Source organism: Pleurodeles waltl, chromosome 12, assembly GCF_031143425.1.
Source record: "Pleurodeles waltl isolate 20211129_DDA chromosome 12, aPleWal1.hap1.20221129, whole genome shotgun sequence".
Taxonomy (NCBI): domain Eukaryota; kingdom Metazoa; phylum Chordata; class Amphibia; order Caudata; family Salamandridae; genus Pleurodeles; species Pleurodeles waltl.
The window spans coordinates 7,227,613-7,234,740 of NC_090451.1; the positions used below are offsets into that span (position 1 = coordinate 7,227,613).

Here is a 7,128-nt window from a genome sequence, read left to right on the forward strand (position 1 = left end):
CTCAGAGCATACATTTGTCAAGCATTATGGCTTAATAATGTTTCTGTTTTGCATTTGAGTACCAATGTTTTGAACTCTGCATTACCCTTAGTCCATCTTGTCTTTGTCACAAACATTACATCCTGCCCACCTTCCCATCAGTCCTTTGGCAAGGGCTTGGTACCCAGGTTGGGTGCATGGGGCTAGCATTTAAGGATCCTCCTGTTCTTTATTCCTGTTGGAAGGTGACATCACCTTACTTTGTAATGACTGTCACAAGGACACAATGGACTAAGGCTAATGAAGATTACCAATAAGTAACCAACGCATCACCACTCTTTCTGAATGTGCGTGGCTCTTTCCGCAGGACTTGTTCTTTGTATAATTCCTGGATTTTCAGAAGCCCTTTGATGGTAGCACCCCCACACTGAAAATTGTTTCAGCACCACTGTACAAGGGTCAGTTGTCATGCTCATCTGCGGCGTAAATTTGCATTGAAGTAGTCTAACTCCCCAGGCCTTGTCTTTTGCTCAATTTGCCTTTGTGAGTTTTCTCTCAATCACTGTCGACTTCCTTTGATCTTTCTTTCTTCTTTCACTTCACCTTCGCCTTCAGTGTATCTTTCGGCCCTCTTAAGAGACACACCCCCTTGTAGCCACTTCTATACTTCTGTCACATAATTATTTTCCTATCCTTTCCCCTGTAACGTTGGTGATCCTAGCTATAGCATCACTATCCAGAATCTGTTCACCTGAGTTATGTTCCTCTTATCCCCACGCATCTAATAATCAGCTCTTGGTCTCCCTCCACCTCTCACGAGACATAGTCTGAGGCAGTGTCTCCATCTTGGAGAGACAATCCCTTGCACTTGTGTTGTTCTACTGGCGCTGCCGGCTTGAGCTTTGGTCAGCAGTGGCAAAAGAAGGACTAATGGAAAGTGAACGTATACTGGAGCAACAGAGTGTATGGATTTATAAGAGCTTGATTAAATGATAAAAAAATAGTTTAGTTGAGAGAAAAAATGCAACTTAGCCCGTACGGGGATCGAACCCGTGACCTTGGCATTATTAGCACCACGCTCTAACCAACTGAGCTAACCGGCCATGAGTACTATCAATATCCTTTTTCCGTGAAATGCAGATAGATAGAAGAGTTGGTCTTACTATCGCAATTCCTTCATACTTTTCTCCTTCCGCCCCCTGTCTGGATTACAATAACAAGAGCTGTGGAGTGCTGCACGCCAGCCTCAGTGCCTCTTCTTTTACTCAATCTCACTGTGTGCTGTGATATCTTTGTAACATCGCTTGTTGCCGAGAAAAAGGAAAGGATGGATAGTATTTTTATTCTTTTACAACAAAACCCAAAATGCATCGGCTTGCTTGCTCATTAAGTTTACAAGGCCAGCTGCTTTTGAGATATTATAATTATAGTGGTTATTCGGCGTTGGAGGTAAGAGAGTTTTTTTTAGGTCTGGCCGTTCCTTCTGCTTCAAATTACTTGAGCTCTTGTCAACAAAGTAACAACAAAACAAAGCCAACGGTTCGTTGCTCAAGCCTTCCCTACTGCGCCTTCCCATGTCTCTCCTGCCGACCACAGTGCAGGAAATCTGAGTTTGCATTTGCGCGAAGAGACGTACAACACAAGAAGGCGCGCTTTCGTGCGCCAGGCACCACCCGGCCTGTGCATTCCTCACTGTCGTGAGATCAGTTTACTCAGCAGAGCATGACGCTGCAATTGGTTAGTAGGGCAGGCCTGACCAGAATAGTATATTAGGGGTCATTTATTTGATTGCATTTTTAAAACAGTAACAGAACTTAACTGCAATGTTTAAATAGGTCTAGACATATTTAAACAGTGTCAATTTAATAGAAGAATTGTGGACAATTCAGAGGGGAGGCACCAATGTTTATTTTTCCCATTGGGTGGATGCGGCATTAAAGAGTTTGAAGACCACTGGTCTAAGTGGACACTAATATACCTGGATGCTCCTGAATCCTCGCAACAGATGCCAGCAAACCTGGCTGGAGAGCTACTGTGTTGGACTGATCCTGTCGATTCAAGTGGTCTTTCCTAGAGAGTCGGAGGTCATGGAAATAGATGGAGTTGTTGGTAATCTTCAGGGCTTTGAAGTTTTCCCATCATCATCTGTCTCAAAAAAATGTGCTAGTAAAGACAGAGAATAAGGTAGCTGTCTTTTACATTAACCAACAGTGAAGCATGCATTCAAAATCCCTCAATGCAATAGCAGAACAATTGGGTTATTGGGCAGAGATCAACCTGTTGCACACGTCGGCAGTACACATCAAGGGCACCGACAATGTGATGGCAGACAGCTGGAGGTTTCCAAATTTGCTGGAGTTGACGTTATCCAGGTCGTTGTTTTGAGAGATATGCCGAGAGTTTGTGAAACCCTTTCTGGATCTCTTTTCAAACAAGGACAATGCTCATCTTTGTCGATTCTGATCCAGGCTTCCGGAACAAGGAGCCTAGGTAGTGGACGTATTGGTGATAAAGTGGCTGAGAAGTCTCCTTTATACATTCCCCCACTTTTTATTGATCCAGATGGTTCTCTTCAAGTCTCAGCAGGGGGGAGGGAATTTTATTCTTGTGGGCCCTTATTGGCCAGAGATGTCATGGTTTCCTCTTCTGAACCCCTGGCTCTTCTACCTCCTTGGGTACTGCTCAAGTGTGTCTCTCTCAGAACGTCGTCCCTGACCTTCTTGCTCCAACTCACTCTATAGCTTTGGAGGTTGAGAAGTCTGGACTGCTAGCAAAGGGTATTTCCTCTTCCTTAGTGGAGTTAATTCAGCACTCCAGCAGGCCTTCTACTTCGAAGTCTTACTCAAAGAACTGGAAGTCTTTTGAGACGTGATGTTCTGCTCATGATCTTTTGGCACCTACCTGTAGTTTGTCTGCTATTTTGCATTTTCTTCTGAATGGGTTTCACTTGAATCTCTTTCCACTCTGAAAGCTCATTGCTTTGCGATAAAGGTTTTTAGGGACTTTTCTGTACCTTCGAAGATGTTACAATCTTTGGTGTCTAGACTGTTCTGATCTTTTGTCAATTGTAAGACCAGTTGAAAAATCCCTTTTCTCCAACTCAGAATCTTCCTACTCTTTTATAGGCTTTGCAATTTTATCTCTTTGAGGATCTGGATACTGTAGACATAAAGATTGTTTCCTATAAAGTTATTTTCCTATCACCTTGCTGAGAACAATTGGGGAGCTGGGAGCCTTAAAATGCTGTCCTCTCTTTATTTGATACTTTGGAAGATGGGGTAACTTTAAGGCCTAGCCTTACCTTTGCTGCAAAGGTTAAGTCTATTTTTGATAGATCTTAGGAAATAATTTTTCCTTCTTTCATTCCCTCTCCTTCCTCTCCGGAGGAACATTTTCTGAATACACTTGATGTTTAAAGAGCTCTTTTCATTTATGTCACCAGGCCTCTGCAGTTCAGGAAAACCGACTCCTTGTTTGTGACTTTTGGACAGCCTGGAAAAGACAAGAAGGTGACTTTTATGACTCTGAGTAGGTGGATTAAGTTGTCAATTTTTCTGGCTTTGCAAGGCTTTTTAGAATATCTTCCAGTTCAAGGATGGTCTACGAGAGGAATGGCCACCTCCTGGGTTGAATTCCAGTGAGTAACAATCTAGGAAATTCCTAGGGTGGCTACTTGGTCCTCAGAGCATACATTTGTCAAGCATTATGGCTTAATAATTTTTCTGTTTTGCATTTGAGTACCAATGTTTTGAACTCTGCATTACCCTTAGTCCATCTTGTCTTTGTCACAAACATTACATCCTGCCCACCTTCCCATCAGTCCTTTGGCAAGGGCTTGGCACCCAGGTTGGGGGCATGGGGCTAGCATTTAAGGATCCTCCTGTTCTTTCTTCCTGTTGGAAGGTGACATCACCCTACTTTGTAATGACTGTCACAAGGACGCAATGGACTAAGGCTAATGAAGATTACCAATAAGTAACCAACGTATCACCACTCTTTCTGAATGTGCGTGGCTCATTCCGCAGGACTTGTTCTTTGTATAATTCCTGGATTTTCAGAAGCCCTTTGATGGCAGCACCCCCACACTGAAAATTGTTTCAGCACCACTGTACAAGGGTCAGTTGTCATGCTCATCTGCGGCGTAAATTTGCATTGAAGTAGTCTAACTCCCCAGGCCTTGTCTTTTGCTCAATTTGCCTTTGTGAGTTTTCTCTCCATCACTGTCGACTTCCTTTGATCTTTCTTTCTTCTTTCACTTCACCTTCGCCTTCAGTGTATCTTTCGGCCCTCTTAAGAGACACACCCCCTAGTAGCCACTTCTATACTTCTGTCACCTAATTATTTTCCTATCCTTTGCCCTGTAACGTTGCTGATCCTAGCTATAGCATCACTATCCAGAATCTGTTCACCTGAGTTATGTTCCTCTTATCCCCATGCATCTAATAATCAGCTCTTGGTCTCCCTCCACCTCTCACGAGACATAGTCTGAGGCAGTGTCTCCATCTTGGAGAGACAATCCCTTGCACTTGTGTTGTTCTACTGGCGCTGCCGGCTTGAGCTTTGGTCAGCAGTGGCAAAAGAAGGACTAATGGAAAGTGAATGTATACTGGAGCAACAGAGTGTATGGATTTATACGAGCTTGATTAAATGAGAAAAAAAGAGTTTAGTTAAGAGAAAAAATGCAACCTGGCCCGTACGGGGATCGAACCCGCAACCTTGGTGTTATTAGCACCACGCTCTAACCAACTGAGCTAACCAGCCATGAGTACTAAAGATATCCTTTTTCCATGTAATGCAGATAGATAGAAGAGTTGGTCTCACTATCGCAATTCCTTCATACTTTTCTCCTTCCGCCCCCTGTCTGGATTACAATAACAAGAGCTGTGGAGTGCTGGACGCCAGCCTCAGTGCCTCTTCTTTCACTCAATCTAACTGTGTGCTGTGATATCTTTGTAACATCGCTTGTTGCCGGAAAAAAAGGAAAGGATGGATAGTATTTTTATTCTTTTACAACAAAACCCAAAATGCATCGGCTTGCTTGGTCATTAAGTTTACAAGGCCGGCTGCTTTTGAGATATTATAATTATAGTGGTTATTCGGCGTTGGAGGTAAGAGAGTTTTTTTTAGGTCTGGCCGTTCCTTCTGCTTCAAATTACTTGAGCTCATGTCAACAAAGTAACAACAAAACATAGCCAACGGTTCGTTCCTCAAGCCTTCCCTACTGCGCCTTCCCATGTCTCTCCTGCCGACCACATTGCAGGAAATCTGAGTTTGCATTTGCGCGAAGAGACGTACAACACAAGAAGGCGCGCTTTTGTGTGCCGGGCACCACCCGGCCTGTGCATTCCTCACTGTCGTGAGATCAGTTTACTCAGCAGAGCATGACGCTGCAATTGGTTAGTATGGCAGGCCTGACCAGAATAGTATATTTGGGGTCATGTATTTGATTGCATTTTTAAAACAGTAACAGAACTTAACTGCAATGTTTAAATAGGTCTAGACATATTTAAACAGTGTCAATTTAATAGAAGAATTGTAGACAATTCAGAGGGGAGGCACCAATGTTTTTTTTTCCCATTGCGTGGATGCGGCATTAAAGAGTTTGAAGACCACTTGTCTAAGTGGACACTAATACACCTGGATGCTCCTGAATTCTTCGCAACAGATGCCAGCAAACCTGGCTGGAGAGCTACTGTGTTGGACTGATCCTGTCGATTCAAGTGGTCTTTCCTAGAGAGTCGGAGGTCATGGAAATAGATGGAGTTGATGGTAATCTTCAGGGCTTTGAAGTTTTCCCATCATCATCTGTCTCAAAAAAATGTGCTAGTAATGACAGAGAATAAGGTAGCTGTCTTTTACATTAACCAACAGTGAAGCATGCATTCAAAATCCCTCAATGCAATAGCAGAACAATTGGGTTATTGGGCAGAGATCAACCTGTTGCACACGTCGGCAGTACACATCAAGGGCACCGACAATGTGATGGCAGACAGCTGGAGGTTTCCAAATTTGCTGGAGTTGACATTATCCAGGTCGTTGTTTTGAGAGATATGCCGAGAGTTTGTGAAACCCTTTCTGGATCTCTTTTCAAACAAGGACAATGCTCATCTTTGTCGATTCTGATCCAGGCTTCCGGAACAAGGAGCCTAGGTAGTGGACGTATTGGTGATAAAGTGGCTGAGAAGTCTCCTTTATACATTCCCCCACTTTTTATTGATCCAAATGGTTCTCTTCAAGTCTCAGCAGGGGGGAGGGAACTTTATTCTTGTGGGCCCTTATTGGCCAGAGATGTCATGGTTTCCTCTTCTGAACCCCTGGCTCTTGTACCTCCTTGGGTACTGCTCAAGTGTATCTCTGTCAGAACGTCGTCCCTGACCTACTTGCTCCAACTCACTCTATCACTTTGGAGGTTGAGAAGTCTGGACTGCTAGCAAAGGGTCTTTCCTCTTCCTTAGTGGAGTTAATTCAGCACTCCAGCAGGCCTTCTACTTCAAAGTCTTACTCAAAGAACTGGAAGTCTTTTGAGACGTGATGTTCTGCTCATGGTCTTTTGGCACCTACCTGTAGTTTGTCTGCTATTTTGCATTTTCTTCTGAATGGGTTTCACTTGAATCTCTTTCCACTCTGAAAGCTCATTGCTTTGCGATAAAGGTTTTTAGGGACTTTTCTGTACCTTCGTCGATGTTACAGTCTTTGGTGTCTAGACTGTTCTGATCTTTTGCAATTGTAAGACCAGTTGAAAAATCCCTTTTCTCCAACTCAGAATCTTCCTACTCTTTTATAGGCTTTGCAATTTTATCTCTTTGAGGATCTGGATACTGTAGACATAAAGATTGTTTCCTATAAAGTTATTTTCCTATTTCCTATCATCTTGCTGAGAACAATTGGGGAGCTGGGAGCCTTCTTTAGAAGATGGGGTAACTTTAAGGCCTAGCCTTACCTTTGCTGCAAAGGTTAAGTCTATTTTTGATAGATCTTATGAAATCATTCTTCCTTCTTTCATTCCCTCTCCTTCCTCTCCGGAGGAACATTTTCTGAATACACTTGATGTTTAAAGAGCTCTTTTCATTCATGTCACCAGGCCTCTGCAGTTCAGGAAAACCGACTCCTTGTTTGTGACTTTTGGACAGCCTGGAAAAGACAAGAAGG

General features: G+C 43.3%; 2 non-coding genes across 2 annotated transcripts; both read right to left on the reverse strand.

The window, feature by feature from the left end:
• Positions 1-1,008: 1,008 nt before the first annotated feature.
• On the reverse strand, positions 1,009-1,082 carry TRNAI-AAU (transfer RNA isoleucine (anticodon AAU)). The gene has a single exon. It is a non-coding gene; the product is annotated as a tRNA-Ile (tRNA).
• A 3,584-nt stretch (positions 1,083-4,666) lies between these two features.
• Positions 4,667-4,740, reverse strand: TRNAI-AAU (transfer RNA isoleucine (anticodon AAU)). Its single transcript has one exon. It is a non-coding gene; the product is annotated as a tRNA-Ile (tRNA).
• Positions 4,741-7,128: the final 2,388 nt, after the last annotated feature.